Source organism: Chenopodium quinoa, unplaced genomic scaffold (genome assembly GCF_001683475.1).
Source record: "Chenopodium quinoa cultivar QQ74 unplaced genomic scaffold, ASM168347v1, whole genome shotgun sequence".
Lineage (NCBI taxonomy): Eukaryota > Viridiplantae > Streptophyta > Magnoliopsida > Caryophyllales > Amaranthaceae > Chenopodium > Chenopodium quinoa.
Genome location: NW_018744939.1, coordinates 187830 through 205310, shown reverse-complemented (window position 1 = coordinate 205310; position 17481 = coordinate 187830).

Sequence of the window (17481 nt, the reverse complement as noted above, 5' to 3'; positions counted from 1 at the left end):
CAACATAAATTTAACCAACATAAATTAATTATGAGATTTGATAAATTAAAGAGAGAGTTGGAATTATGAACACAAAATTGAAATAGAGATTCCAACTTTAACTTGTGAATCCTTGAAAATTATATCTTCCAATATGAAGATAAATTAAAATTCTATCACAAGATTGAAACTATATGATTCCAATCAACTTAATAAATGATTAAATCAAAAGTACAACAAAAATTCATGGAATTTAGTAACTCAAAGTTCCAACCACTTAAAACAATTAAGTATTAGATCTTTAGTACTTAGAAGCCTCAAATAATAAATTTTTCACACTTAATGCAATGGTCTTGCAATAACGTCAAAATTTAACCAATCTTTCAAGCACTAATTACTACAAAGTAACAATGCGTAAAGAGGTCCCAAAATGCAGAAAAATTAAGGAAAGAACCAAATACATAATCACCATAAATATGCCATCAAGATTCAAGGTTAAAAGACTTAAAAAATTTCGTCAAAAACGAAAAACCCTCGAAAAAAGGCATTTTTGGTCCGATTTTGGCTTTTTCACAGTTCTATAAGGGGTTGGAAACTTTCCAGAATGTTGTTTCCACCCAAAATTCACTATTTTTGGGAGAAAATCTAGGTTAGAGGCCAAAAATTTTATAAAAAATGGGATTAAAATTAATAAAAATCTCATAAAAACGGGATTAAAAATTAACATAAAACCAGAAAAATAAAGCCATAAAACACCTTGAAAATTTTTAGTTATAAAAATAAATGAGCAATGCTCCGATACCGCTGTTGGGTTTCGATGACTCTGACTCACCGTAGAAATAAAACCCGAGCCCAAGGAAAAACTCACAATTAATATAACCAAAAGACATAAATAACAAGATTAGAGAAAATACTAAATTACCCTTGATGCATGCTTCGCTCGACCAGCGAAACTCTTACTTGAGAAAGCTAAGCCTCACAAGCGCAACGGCCTCCGATGATATCCACCCACAACTCGACCCCGACCAGTCTCTTACTTTAAGGTTAGCCAAGTCGAACCAAAACACTATCCGACTAATTAATGAGCTTAAAGGTTTTCTCTCAAGTGGATATGCCTTTTTGATCTCTTACTCAAGCGAGTTTCCCCAATTTTCCAAGGGGGATATTTATAGGGAAACTCAAGTGAGAAATCCACTCTCCCGTCAATGTGGGAGAGTTTTTAAAATCAATTTTCCCTTTTTATTTTTAAATCAAAAATAAAAGAAAATAGCCAACAACTAATTAATCAACAAGTGGCAATCATAGGAAGAAAGGTTAGGTAAGGACCACAAGGGGAGGGAACCATGCCTTCCTCCCCACGATTCCCTAAACCGGCACTCTCACAAGCCACCACATGGCGTCCCAGCCTTAGGTACCAAGGCGCCCCAGCTGGCGGCCTTGTGTTAGGTTGGGTTGCTGCCCGTGCGGGCTATGTTGCGAGTGGGATGCTGCTACCTTGGCCCAGCAAGCCACGCACGCTTGCGGGCTGCTAGCCAAGGTAAGTGTGTCTGGTGCTAGCATGCTAACTGCTAGGCGCTGCTAGCATGGCACGTCAGCAGTGCTGGCCTCGCACCAATCACGCACATGCACGCAGCCTGACATGCACCAATGCGGGCTGCTGCTGCTTGCTTGCGGCTGGTACCGCTAGCATAGTTAGTGATGCACTAGGAGCTAGCTAGCCATGCGCACCATTGGCCCCTAGAACTCATTTTGCTTGGGGCATTCCGATACTAGGGGTATTTTGGTAACTTGTTTTATTAATTATTGATTTTACCATATCGTCTTTTATTAATTTGACTCGACTTGTGACGCTCGGTCTCAACGCTCCTATATCGATTTCCGACGTCTAAATTCATATTACTCAAGCGACTCATTAATTCCTTCCGAATTAATTTGTTGTGTCGGATCGTTAGTTGCTTGGGTGTGACCCAAAGGGTTCATTCAAGATTAAGCTGTAATATTAATGTATAATTAATATTACTGGTTGAACGCGGCCTCCACCTAGGCATTTCGATCACTTGACCTTACTGAATAATTAGCTTCCTAATAACTCCGAATCCTCTATCAAAATAATACGCATGTTCGAAGGAAACCATTCCTTCCACTTCGATTATTGGATCGTTCATGTATGCCATGATATGTACTAGGCCAGATGTATCGTATGCCTTAAGTGCTACGAGTTGATACCAATCAGATACAAGAGAGGTGCATTGGACTGCGGCCAAGAATATCCTAAAGTACCTGAAAAGGAAAAAGGATAAATTTCTGGTCTATGGTGGGAATAATAATTTGGTTGTTGAAGGTTACATCGATGCAAGCTTCTAGACAGAAAGAGACGACTCTAAGTCGCAATCAAGGTATATATTATATCTAAACGAAGGAGCGTTTAGTTGGAAGAGTGTTAAGCAAAGCACAACAACATATTCCACAACTGAAGTCGAATACTTGGCAGCTTCAGAAGCAGCTAAAGAAGCAGTTTGGATTCGCAAGTTCGTTGGTGAACATGGTGTTGTACCCACCATCAAGGGTCCAATACATCTCTATTGTGACAACAATGGAGCTATTTCTCAGGAAAGAAAGTCAAGAGAACATCAGAAGGTCAAACATGTCAAGAGGAAATTTCACATGGGAATGAAACTCCAAGGATGAAATCAGAATTTGTAAGATTGAGACGGACAACAATGTAGCCGATCCACTCACTAAATCTTTGTCTTAAGTGAAACACAACAGGCACGTTAAGGCAAAGGGAATCAGACATACTGGAGTTTGGCTTTGATTTCCTTGTTTATGTGTTTTAAATAATTTGAATATTTTAATGTAAAACACTATGTTGAACCATTCAGTTTTTGGAATAATTTAATTTTTCTTCAAATTATTATCACTCCATTTATATTTAATTGTGGTTTAGAATTAAATAATGAGTCCATTCATTTTAAGAATATTCAAAGTAGGGTATCAAGACAATGTCTTGGATAAAGAAACACCTATTAAGTAAGGATGGCAGCGGATTTGGACCCGACTCGGATCCGTGGATCCAGATCCTTTTTCACGAATCCGAGTCTTCAAATTTTGTACCCGTCAGATCCGAGTCCTGCTGAAAAAACGAATATGGATCCGGGTCGGACCCTAGACCCGGACCTAGATCCGTTTACTTGTATTTTAAGTTCCTATTAAAAAAAACTAGAATTGTTTGTTTCTTTATTAAAAATGTTGATGATGTTAGTAGTGATAAAAATTAGCCCTTTCAAGAGATGAATTTTTGATGCTTATTTCGAACACATCATCGTTATTTTTCACCCGCTCATTTGAAACATCGTACTTTTTTCGTTGTTTATAATTTTTATTTCAAAATATAAGTGTATAAGTTGGTTACTTTGTATTTTTAGATTAGTTGTATAACTATAATTTAGGTTGAACTTATAACCCCCAACGGAATTTGAAATGCATTTTTTTATCCAAACATTATATTTGTTGCAAAAAATTAGGCAAAATATATTGGACCCAGGTCCGGACCCGGATCCGTTGAACCCGTCGGATCTGGATCCGGGTCTCCATTTTCCAGATCCGGCTCGGATCTGGATCCTTGATATAAAAACGAATCTGGACCGGGTCTAGATCCGACCCAGTCCAGATCCGACCCGTTGCCATCCCTACTACTGAGTGAATATTAAATATTATAATCGAAAATTTATCCCTAATCAAGGTCATTTAAGTGTTGGACGATTAATGACCACTTGAGATTACTGTGTAGTATATTTATAGCACCGTTTCTTGTGCTACAAGGACATGATTGTCGTATATCATATACACATGTATTGGTTTGGAACCATACTGGATTGACCAATGAGAATATATACTTTAAGAGATTTAAAATCATTATAAGTATACTTCTCATTATGGCTATTGGAACCTCTTTTTTCGACCATGAGTATGAAGTTCTCTTGTTTATGTACTAGTCCGCTTTGATGTTTGTCAAACGTCTGTCGTACAAGGGGATTATAAAAGCGACACTCGGGCGGCTAGGTCCTCTTAGTAAGAGAAGATGATGGTGCAAGACTGGGAATGTCCCCTTATTAACAATAGAGAACATGTCTTTGTTGTTTACAAGGCCTCTCAAAGAGCGAAACTGTAAAAAGGCATTGCTGTGTGCTCAGATGGATTTTAGAAATCATCTTGTTGACAGTCGAACTCGGATATCGAGAAACACTTCTAGACGTAATAAGGATGACGAAGAATCTTACCTTATAGTTCATGAAGTGACATTAAGTGACGTAGGAAATACGCTATACACTAAAAGTGCACTTGTCTGGAAGGACAAGTGGGATATTGAAAGGAATAGTATCCTTCGAACAAGTGTATTTTTTCAATAGAGGGTTCGGAATTATTAGAAAGCTAATTATTCAGTGAGGTTAAGTTATCGAAATGCTTAACTGGAGGCCGCTTTTGATCAGTAATATTAATGCATAATTAATATTACAACTTAATCTTGACTGAACCCTTCATGTCACACCCAATCGAGTAATTGATCAGAGACGACGAATTAATCCGGTGGATTAAATGAGTCATTAGAGTATTATGAACAAAGACATTGGATATCAAGCTAGGAGCATCGAAACTGAGCGTCATAAGTCAAGTCGAATTTAGGAATTGATGAGACGAAAAAATCAAGCAATTAACAAGTCGCAAATATAGTTGTAGACACCTAAAAATGTTTCCCCAAAACCAAACCCGATGATGAACAACCTTTCACCGCCATTAATGGTCGGGTTGAGTATTTAATCTTGGAGTGCTTAAATCCATATTTCCATTTCATAAACCAACCCAACTCCTAGCCCATTTCCCCAAACCATAACTTATTTTCCTCTCTTCGTGCCTTTAAACCCAAAATAATTCATTTTGTGTCCTTTAAAATCATTCATTTCGTGTCCTTTTTATTAAATTGTTTAATACAGTTTATTTTGTCCATAATTTGGGTCCAATGATTAAATAGTTGGATGAGTCTTGAAAAGATCTTTCCAACGATATATTATAGGCCCAAATTCGAGTAATAATGAATAAGTTATGACCAAAATATTAAACTGAGCCCAAACCGAACCTAAGCCCACCTTACCTACGACCCAATGATAATGAGGAGGGTCCAAAAGATTTAATCTCATTCCTAAATCAATTAGGATTAATTGGAAGCTTCTATAAGTTTCTAAAATATCTTAATTATCCTTTTTGAAAAGATAAGATTAAAGAGTTTGAAATTGAATAAAACTCTTTTTTTTAAAGTCCTAAATCTATTCGAATTGAAAGACGTTCAAAGATAATCAGATATTATTTTCGTGCCTTATTGTTTTTATCCAAATATTATATGGTTGGATAATTGAAATTATCTTTCCAATGATATATTATAATTACAATTCCGAGATATAACGGAAAACATATGAATAAAATATCAAACTCTATCCAAAACTGACACTGTCTCACTATTTCGACAATATCTTTTTTTTTACAAAATATTTTAATCTGATTCTAATTGTTATAGAAAGTATACTTCAAGAGCTTTCCAACGATATATTATTTATCTTATTCTGATTTCTGGATCAAAAGATATGATAAAAACAAAAACCGCAAAAACCGATGTCTATCGAGTTTTATTCCGATTTAATTCGGATATTATCTTGTTTTTTCGATCCTTCTTTTTTCTCTATAAATAGAGGTCATATCACCTTTTTTCAATCATCAACAAGCTTGATCATCAAATAATTATTTTCTCCCTCTTTAGCCTAAACATTAGCCATCCTATTCTATCATAATACTTCTCCTAAGCGCTCCAAGGAGTCCATACAATAGCCGAAGTTCTATACTGAAACCAAGGCTTGAAAGTTATAATTAACTGAGGGTTTGGACCAAATCAACTCTAAATTTATTTAATTTAATTATTTAAATTCGATTTATATTTTTATTGAAGTAACTAACAATTTATTCATGATGTAGCAATTTAAAGGAACGCGCGGAATGTGAGTAATTAATTAATTTAATTACTCTTATTTTATTTAATATTGCTAGTATCATGATTAGGTTATTTTATATTTGATTTGACTAACACTATTATTGTTGAATTGCTTCCAATATTAATGTTTATTCTATTATTATTTTTTATCACCATATTGCATGTTAAAGGGAATATGTAATTGAAAATCACGCCTAATAAGATAATTTGGACAACCGGATTAAGTTCCTTTTTAATCTTGTTATTTAATCAAGTGATCACTAATATTTTATAATTATATGTTGAATTAATATTCAACCAATTTAGCGTAATGATAGTTTGGAGAAAATTGAATCTTTGTTTGCATGCCTTTGAGATCGCAGGAATCACTTTTCACTATAAGAATCGAGTAGAGGCCAATACGGGCGAATGTGACTCCATGACTCACTTCGTACCATCATCCCCGATCCTCCTTTCGTGGTTCCAAACCATATGGAGTTAGTAATCTCATGGATTATGAATGGGGTGTAACCTTCACGGGTCAATCGTTGTTGCCTATCATTGTCCCTTAATCGCGGTTGTCTTTTATGGTCCGTGAACGGTTTACAAGTTCCTTAAAAACTTGTTGGTGGCTCCCTACTTTTCTTTGTCCTTAATCGTTGTCCTTAATCGTAATGTCAATTCCCACTTCCTATGAGTGCCAAGCATATTCACCACATGCTTTAACGTAGGCGCGCTTCAAACGATGCCTACAATAGCCCTAACCTCGGAATGTCCGAGCCATCCGAGGACTAGAGGCAACGTGGCTTGCCATGGCTGCCAACATGCGAGGCATGGCCACAAGCCTAGCAGCAGCTCTTGCATTGCGTGCTAGCCGGGCATCCGCGCCATGCCAAGCTAGCTGGCAGCGAAACCTAGTTAGCATCGCATGCTTGCAGTTGGCATAGCAAGCAAGCATTGCTGGCGTGCGCCAAGCATGCTAGCATCACTCGCCCAGCAGCCTGCCAGAAAGCGTAGCGTGCTGGGCCAAGTGTGTGGCCAACTAGTAGGCCTAGACAAGGGGCCAGGCCATCAGCGTGGCAGCCTTGGCGCCCAAGGCTAGCTGCACCAGCTGCGCGTGCATATTGGGGAAGCTAGGGAGGCCGAATTTGAAAAGAATGGTGTTCCTTCGAACAAGTGTATTATTCTGATAGCGGGTTCAGAATTATTAGAAAGCTAATATATTCAGTAAGGTCAAGTGATCGGAATGCCTGGGTGGAGGTCGCTTCCGACAAGTAATATTAATATAATTAATATTACAGCTTTATCTTGACTGAACCCTTCGGGTCACACCCAAGCAAAATATACGAACCGACTCGACGAATTAATCCGGAAGAAATTAATTCGTCGCCCGAGTGTTAAATATTTAGACGTCGGTAATTCGAGTTTGGAGCGTCGAAACCGATCGTCGGAAGTCAAGTAAAAAATAATAAAAAGACGAGACGCGCAAAATAATAATAAATCAACCATATTCCCAAAATACCCCTATCATCGGAATGCCCCGAGCATCCGAATGCTAGGGGCAAAAATGTCCAAGCATAGGTGGCTAGCAAGCGCACCAAGCCGAGCCTAGCATGGCTGGCTAGGTGCGTGCTAGCAGCCACGCACAGCAGCAGCTAGCAGCCGCGTGCATGTGGTGCGTGCAGCAGCTAGCTGCCGCAAGCTAGGCGTGCTAGCAGCGCACGCACTAGCAGCCACGAACAGCAGCAAGCCCGCACCAAGTGCTGGCTTGCGCGCACAGCAGCAGCCCACATCTTGGTGCGGGGCTGGGCTTGTGGCTGGGCCATAGGGCCGGTCACTATGGGGAAGCTTGAGGAATATGGGAGCAAGTGGGTAAGGACATGTGACACAAGGAGAGTATTGAGTGGGGAGCAAGTATGGTCCCCTACTCTCCATGTGGTCCTCACCAACCCATTTCCCATGGTAATGCCACTTGTAGATTTATTATTAGTTTGCAATTTTAATTTAATTTACCTTTAAATTAATTTGTGGAATTTCATGATCCCACATTGATGGGATAGAAATTCCCACTCATACTTTCCTCTATAAATACCAACCTTGGGATTTGGAGTAAAGTGCTTAAGTGGGAGTTAGAAAGAGCATTCCATATTTTGGAAAAACTCTTAAACTCCATTAACACTTGGGTTTTGGTCGAACCTTGCTAACTCCAAGGTAGCGGACCTAAAAAGTCATGTTCGTCCTTTGTGGGTGGATACCGTTGGAGGCACGACATTTGCGGTGCTCAAGGCTTTCAAGTAAGAGCCCGTTTTGAGAGGGCGAAGCTCGCTTCAGGGGTATGATTCGTTCTTCCTTTTCTTGTGCTTATTTATTAATGCTTTATGGTTTTATTTATTACGAGTGGTTCCTTGGGTCGGGGTTGTTTCCGCGGTGAGTCGGACTCACCAAACCCCAACAGAATTTTGTGTAGAAGGCTTGGGGAGCAAGGAGGCCATGTGGTCCTCCTTGTGGTCATCACCTACTCCCTTAGTCACAATGTGACACTTGTTGATTGTTGATTGTTTTGCTTTTTGATTTGATTTTTGAATTAATATTAAATTGTAAAAGGCAATTTACCAACTCTCACACATTGATGGGAGATTAAAATGCATAAGGGGATTTGTCTATAAATACCCATCATTGGGAATTGGGAAATTCACTTGAGTTGTAAACTTGAAATGATCTCCACAAGCGAGAACACTTTTGTTCTAGTACTCTAAGTATTTTGGTCTAGCCTTGACTAAGCTACGGAGTAGGGGTTGTTCGAGTCGAGTCTCGAGGGTGAGAGTTGTCATATGCTATCTGTAGGCGTCGTTCGAAGTGCGCCTACGTTAAAGCATGTTGTGAATATGCTTGGCACTCATAGGAAGTGGGAATTGACATAATACGATTAGAGACAAGGAAAGTAGGGAGCTGTCAACAAGTTTTTAAGGAACTTGTAAACTGTTCACGGATCACAAAAGGCAACCACGATTAACGGACAGCGATAGGAAACAACGATTGACCCGTGAAGGTTACACCCCATTCATAATCCATGAGATTACTAACTCCATATGGTTCGGAACCACGAAAGGAGAATCGGGGATGATGGTACGAAGTGAGTCATGGAGTCACATTCGCCCGTATTGGCCTGTACTCGATTCTTATAGTGAAAAGCATTCCTGCGATCTCAAAGGCATACAAACTAAATATTCAATTTGCTCCAAACTGTTATTAAGCTAAATTGGTTTAATATTAATGCAACAAATAATTCTAAAATATTAGTGATCACTTGATTAAACAATAAGATTAAAAAGGAATCTAAACCGGTTGTCCAAATTATCTTATTAGGCGTGATTTTCAATTACATATTCCTTTTAACATACAATATGGTGATCATAATAACAATAGAATAAACATTAATATTGGAAGCAATTCAACAATAATAACGTTAGTCAAGTCGAATAATAAATTAACCTAATCATGATACTAGCAATATTGAAATAAAATTAGACTAATTAAATTAATTAATTACTCACATTCTGCGCGTTCCTTTAAATTGCTACATCGTGAATAAACTGTTAGTAACTTCAATAAAAAAAATATAAAGCAAATGAAATTTAAATTAAATAAATATAGATTTGATTTGGTCCAAACCCTCAGTTATTTATACCTTTCACGCCTTGGTTTAAGGGCAGAACCTCGGGTTTAGTATAGACTCCTTGGAGTGTTTAAGGGAAGAATGGTGTAATTAGGAATATATGTTTAAGGCTTAGAATATGAGAGAGGGAGAAGAGAATGATTTTTTGGTGTAAAAGAGAGAAAGAGAGAAGGATTTTATGCCCCGAACTGCAGAAAGGGGGGTCCTATTTATAGGGAAAAATTAGCAGAAGGAACACACGGGACCCTAAAAAGATAAAAACCCTAAAAAATAACACCGCGACACGGTGGAGAACACTGTGACACGGTGCCAGGCACCGTCAGACGGGGCACACTCCCGTGACACGGTGGAAAATAGTGCGACGCGAGAAATAATTAAGGTACGGGAGAGAAAACGCGTGAAGGGTTTACGCGAAAAGGATACGGAGATGCCCCATGTCACAGCACAGGCACCGTGACACGGCATTGTACACCGTGGTACAGTGCAGTATGCCGTGTCACGGTGTGAAAAAGCACGCGGAAATTACACGAAATATCCCCGTGTCACGGGAAATTGCACCGTGACGCGGTGCAAAATCCCGTGACACAGTGGATTAAATGTGCAGAATTACACAAAAAGGGCACCGTGTCACGGCAATAAGCCCCGTGACACGTCAGCATTTTTACCCGTTTTTAAAATAATCATAACTTTTGATAAGTTTTTAAAATAATCATAACTTTTGATCCGTAACTTGGAATAAGGCATATAATATATCATTGGAAATATTATCAAGTCTAATTTCCAACCCATTTAGAATCATGTCAAAATAATTTTTAGATTTTAAGATATAACCGTTTTAGTGGAAGTGTGTCGGTTTTAGGCCGACTTTAGTGTTTTGCTCATATCTTTTTCGTTATAGCTCGGAATTGGGCTTATGATATATGGTTGGAAAGATTATTTAAAGTCCTATACAAAAAAATAATAATCGGATCAAAATTGTATAGCCGTAAAATCAGTTTATCTCGGTTTTGCGATGTGGACACGAAAAGTGGAAAATAGGTTATGGTTTAGGGAAATGAGCTAGAAATTGGATTGGTTCATGAAATATATTGGATAGAACATGGATTTAATAAATCCAAATATTAAATACTCAACTCGACCAATAATGGCGATGAAAGGTGTTCATCATCGGGTTTGGTTTGGGGGAGACATTTTTAGGTGTCTACAGAAGCCCCCACTTTGACTGAGTTTGTAGAAACGTCAGTTTCGAAAACGATAGTCAAAGTAGTCTATAGGGACGGAAAATGATTTAAGATGTTCTGCGATCCTAAATCACTCTGTATACGCCGATACCTACAGAAAAATGTTAGTTCTACAAATAAAAGAGTAAAGGGATGGAATGCTTATCTAACACCAGTGTATTGGTGGCAAATGAGCTAAGTAGCATCCTATGCTTGAAGAAATCCACCGAATGACGTTTGTTGAAATCTTTCCATGCTTGAGGAAAGCCGACTTACGAGTTTGGTAGATTTCTATGCTTGAAGAATTCTACCAGATGATACTTTCCATGCTTGAGGAAAGCCGACATATGAATTTGGCGGTTTTCAATGCGTGATGAAATCCACCGGATAATACTTTCCATACTTGAGGAAAGTCGACAGATGATGAGATTGCAAGTCTCTGTGTATCGAGAACCTTGCGCCGTGAAATGATGGTGGTTTGATTGTCCCCGAACGTGGGCTGTAGTTGGTTCGCTTGTCCCCGAACGTGGGCTGTAGATGGTCCGCTTGTCCCCGGATGTGGGTTGTAGATGGTCCGCTTGTCCCCGGACGTGGGCTATAGATGGTTCGCTTGTCCCCGAACGTGGGCTGTAAAAGGTTCTCTTGTCCCCGAACGTGGGATGTAATTGGTTCGCTTGTCCCCGAATGTGGGTTGTAGATGGTCCGCTTGTCCCCGGACGTGGGATGTAGATGGTCCGCTTGTCCCCGGACGTGGGATATAGATGGTCCGCTTGTCCCCGGACGTGGGCTGTAGAAGGTTCGCTTGTCCCCGAACGTGGGATGTAATTGAGACCTGCAAAATAAAATTTGTAAGAGACTTGTATAGACTATGATTGACCTGACCAACTGACTTGACCAAGTTTTGACTTGACACATCATGACATGTGTATGACTTGTGATTGTGTGTGTATATGTATGGTGTGAGTGTGTGCAGACAACCGAAAATGCAAAAGCAAAAAATTTTCCGTCATTTTTGTCATGAGACGAGTGGAGGGTACTGACTTTCTCCCGAAAAAGAAAGACGTGAAAATGAAATTTTATTTTCGAACTTCCCTCGATAAAAATTGTGAAAAAGTTTTTGAACTTCCCCAAAAGAAAATAATGAAAAAGGGAAGAAGTTTTGAACTTCCTCCTTAAGCAAGATGAAATGAATCACATGGATTGAATTGCTTGTCCTGAAAATAATGTATGCATGATGCATGTTCTTAGGCCAGGAGGCTAAGGACAATTACACGATAGATGAATGAACTTAGGTCATGGAGCTAAGCATCATATATGGTGTAAAAAAACGATCTTGAACGTCACTTAGGTCTAGAAGCTAGGCACGTATATAGATGAAGTGATTATTGCATAATGAACGTTGTGTAGGTCAAGGAGCTAAGCACGATATGCTTTGTATGATTAAAAATCACTGATATATAAATGTTACTCAGCACATTATGCGATGCATGAAACAATGAACATTTTTTTTTTGGTAAATAAAGAATTTTATTACCAAAAGTAAAGAGTTACTACCCATAAAAGTAGCAACTACAAGAAATGAAAGTGCAGTACATGCCCTCTGGGCCAAAGAAGCAACAAAACCAAAGCCCGAAGGCAAAACAAAGATAACAACTACGGAATCTCTAACTCCCAAAGAGAGAGGGAACCAAAGCTACATCCAAAAGTGGGTAATAAACCCATACATCAAAAGATAACAAATAAGGTGAGTATAATAAAGCAACAGCTTAGCTTGAAAGCATACACCATCCGCCAGCATCATCATAAAAACAGCTTGAAAACAGCACCACAGTCAGCCTGCCAGGACAGAACAACAGCATGCATGCAGTACAAACCAGGACAAAAGATCGCAGCCGTGAACCATCATCCAGCAGTACAAACATAAGGAGGCTCAAGCAAGACAGAGAATAAGATGCCACGACAAAGGTAGATCAACAGCTATCACAATGGAGGAGGGAAAAGAAGGAGTCCTGGGAGAAACAGCAGACAAGGTAGCAATAGGAATACCACCCACCATACAATCCAGGCCATCAACTAGCACCTCATGCTAGAAGACAACACTAAAAATAAGGCCTCAACCTACTACCCACCAAGCAAGCTTCCACCATGCCAAGACAACCAACTTCCACCATGCCAAGACAACAACAAATAATACACCACAGTCAGCCTGCCAGGACAGAACAATAGCATACATGCAGTACAAACCAGAACAAGAGGTCGTAGCCATGAGCCATCAGCCAGCAGCACAAACACAGGGAAGCTCAAGAACACATAATAGCATAAGATGCCTGGGCAGAGATAGATCACCAACAAACCATAACAGAGGAGGCATAAGAAGGAGACCTGGTAGAAGCAGCAAGCAAGGAAGTAATAGGAACACCACCCACCATACAATCCAGGTTATCAACTAGCACCTCATGCTAGGGAACAACACTAAGAATAGGGCCTCAACCCACTACACACCAAGCAAGCTAGAGTAACCAAGATTCACCCATGACAACCAACCTCCACCACACCAAAGCAGTAACAAAGCAAACACTATCCACCAGCATCAACATAACTTGATACCAACCCTGTAAATACCCTGCCAGGACAGAACTATAGCATACATGCAGTACAAACCAGAACAAAGGATCATAGCCATGAACTATCAGCCAGCAACACAAACACAAGGAGGCTCAAGTACAACAGAATAGCAAAAGATGCGTAGATAGAGATAGAACAACAACCACCACAATGAACATTGCTCAGGCCAGGAAGCTAAGCAAGTATACAACGTTTCTTCTAATGAATGTTGTCTTGAAAATGATGAAGCATGCACGGTAGGGAAACAAGATTTCATGATAAAAGGTTCCTAAGGGAAAGATGATATGGCTATGTATGTGTGAAAGACATGGGTGAAAGTGATACTAGGTGAGGTTGCAATGGCTATGGTGAGGGAAATAGATGTGAGAAGAGTCGAGATGGTGACTCTTTAGGATAGGTAGGCTAAACGATGTGGGTTAAAGCCCCCAAGTCTAGCTCTAGATGGATAGGGTCATAGGATTAAGCATTGGATATTCTTTGACTCGATCATGCATATGAATGTGGCCGCACCTCAATGTGAGGTTGCCTACGTATCCGTTAGGAATCAGGACGAACACAGCTCTAGCCGAACTTTGCACAAGTGTGTGTACACCTCAAAGAGGTCTTTCAAGGGTTGTAAGGTGGTTAAGCTGATGGTTTAAGGAAGAAAGGGGTAAAAGGCTCAAGACCCGAGCTAAGCCCCCAAGATATGCAATTGTGTATTTGAAAATTTGAACTCTGCAAGTTTATTTTTCATATATTTTTTATTTGAATTTTTTTTTTTTGAATCAATGTAGGCAATCTCAGATCATGCGGTCCATCACTCACTTAGCATTCATGTTTCTTAGGCACGGTACCAAGCACTCGATGAGAGACGCAATTTGAGACATGTTCATATCGAAGACATTGGAACACTTGCCTTTAGACAATTTTTTTTTTTAATATTTACTCATTTTTAGTTGAACTTTCTTTCTAACTGTTACACAAATTGCACACCTTCCCAATCCTGGTTTAAGTGAATGTGGGTTGAATAAATAAGGTCAATCGTTAGACAAGGCTCAAAGTGGTTGATGAAGAAATGGATATGTGATTGAATGGTTAATAGGGAATGACAGGGTTGCAAAGGTGCCTCAAATCATTGGTGTACCTTGTGTTTAGTTCGGTAATTGATTTTTTTAATTTTTTTTTAAGGATGAGTGAATGAAAAATGCTATGATTAAGATGTAAAGGAAATTGCTCATTTTATTAATGGAATAAAGGTGAACGAAACACATGAAACATATAAAAAATTTGAAATGGAAAACCTATGCTAGACATGATGGGGGAATGGAGATGAATGATAAAAAAAATCATGAAATCTTGCACAAAGGATTTGTTGTGCGCCTTGTATTCATTACTTCTTGCCGCTTGGAGGGACAGAAAGTTTGTTTGCATCCACCAAGTCTTGAATGACGTCCTTCAAATTCTAACATTGCTCTGTAGTGTGGGCCCTTCCTCGATGGTACTTGCAATGGGCATTGGGATTCCATTTGGCGCTCCTTTCTTTAGGTTTTGGCTCTAGAAATGGCCTAATAGGTGTGATCAAGCCTTGATCGTAAAGGCGATCAAAGGCCGCATCATAAGTCATTCCTAAAGAAGTGTAAGTTCTTTTCTTCTTGGGCAATGGAGCATCAAGAGCTAACACTTCATTAAGATCAACTTGGCTTATATTGTTGGTAGTATTTTCGTGCTTGGAAGACGAAGAAGAAAGATGGTCGTTCTTCTTGTTTTTCTAAGTGTTATTATTGTGACTACCGGCAGTCTTTATTAGATCATCCTCGATATTGATGCTAATGTCAAATACAGCTTCATAAGTGTTCAAAGGAAGAAATTTGAGATGTTGCTTGTATTTGTGAGTCAAATTTTGGATGAAGAGGCAAATCATCTCTTTTTATTTGGGAGTATCTACCAAGAGTTCAGATGTTTCCCTCCACCTGTTCAGATAAGCAATTAAGCCTTCATTCACTTTTTGTTTGAGAATGGAGAGTTCACGTTCAGAAGTTTTACTTTAAATGTTACACTTGTAACGGTTCATGAAACTGTCGGTGACATCTTGCCAAGTCGCAGTACGCTTGGCATCTAGGGAATAAAACCTTTGTTGGCAAGCATGTTCTAAGGAGAGAGGGAACACTGTAGGGAAGAGCGTTACGTCCAATCCCTTAAGAGCCATGGTTGCAGAGAACGCCTTCAAATGGAATATTGGATTGTCAGTAGGCTTGAACTTTGGAATATCAGCAGTGGAGAACTTTTCAGGGAGTCTGTCCTTCACATCCAAAGGAGTGGGAGGTCGTTCTACATAGGTAAAATCCTCAGAAATCTTGCTCATTTGTTCTTTGATCTTGTCCATTGCAGCCGCAGTAACATTATTTTGCTCTACTGTGTTGACTCTGGTAGTGAGTGCTTGTAACATGTTAGCCATTGTCTCAATGGACTTGTTAATGTTCTCAATATCTTCCTTAGTGGCCATTGGGATAAACTGAAAGTAGTTTGAAGGTGATGAGTGACGTGCAGATGGAAAAGTTCTCTTTAAATGCCTCTTAGGTCTAAGAGGTTGATGTAGTAATGACTCAAACCGTACCAATCTACCCCTGCTCCTTGACCAAGTGCTGTGAAATAAAACAACCGCACTTAATTGTTTGAAACATTGCTCAAGATAGGAAAAAAAAAGTCATTTGAAAATAGGTGAGAATAACTCCGATCCACTCATCTTTTATTATGACGGAAATGGGGGGTGCATGAACCTAGTATACGATCATAAACGACATGGTGTATGACTCGAGTAAAAAAAAAAAAAGTGTGGACTATACTTGACTCGTGAGTGATTAAGTGATGTTATAAGACTCGTGGTATGATCGTATGGCTAGACATGTGAACAGTAACAAAAATGACTGACGCGAGGACCAAATTAACATGGAAGTCTAAAAAAAGCTGACTGGACTTATTTCCTAGGCACCGTGACACGACAAACTTTCCCGTGTCACGGTACAAGCTGACGTGGCACGACATTTTTTTTTTGGAAATCCACCGTGCCACGGTGAACTTTCCCGTGGCATGGTGGATGCTGGTGTGGAACGGGATTTTTTTTTTTTTTGCTAGAAACCCACCGTGCCACGGTGAAAGTTCACCGTGGCATGAGAATTTTTTTTTTTTGCTGGAAATCCACCGTGCCACGTAGACAGAGAAATAATCCACCATAAACAGAGAAAGATTGTTAAGGTTAGGATCAAAACGACCAAATATACACAATAAAACATGTAGGCACAATGATGCAAAAAATAGTTCGCAACCTAAGGTCAAGTTCTATGTTCGACTATGGTTATGTTTATTTGGTGTCAATAGGGTACTATGGTTAAGAGTTTGGACGCGTTAGCAAGACAACCTCTCTTGAGGGTGTATGCCAACAGGCGGCTCCGCGAGTTCGTGATGAAATCAAACTCGACTCCATGGTTTGGGTGGATTTAATAAATCGGATGAACCCTTATTGCCATGAGTGTTTTTGGATTGACAGAGCTTAAATCCCCTAGGGCTAAGACGCACGTAGAACACACACGTTTTTTCAGAAAAATCGAAGGAAGTTGACTGAGAGAAGAGAAAACAAGTCACCAGACTGATTTTAGGACTGTCGTGACACGACAGAGAGCACCGTGCCACGATGCTGCACACCGTCAGACGGTGTGCTGCACCGTGATACGGCAGATTCCGCCGTGGCACGACAGTCAGAAAATCTGACTGGTGCCCTGTTTTCCTTCGTACGCAATCAAGTTATTCAATTTTTCCTACGTGATAAACCTAAATGCGACGTTAAAGCGTCTATGCTTGTGCAACAATGCCAAATTAATCACATGAATATTTTTCAAGAATCTTTCAAGTCTCATCCACTCATCTTAATTAATTACCGATCACTCAAATCGATAAATAACCAAGAATCCTCCCTAGTGGAGTCGCGA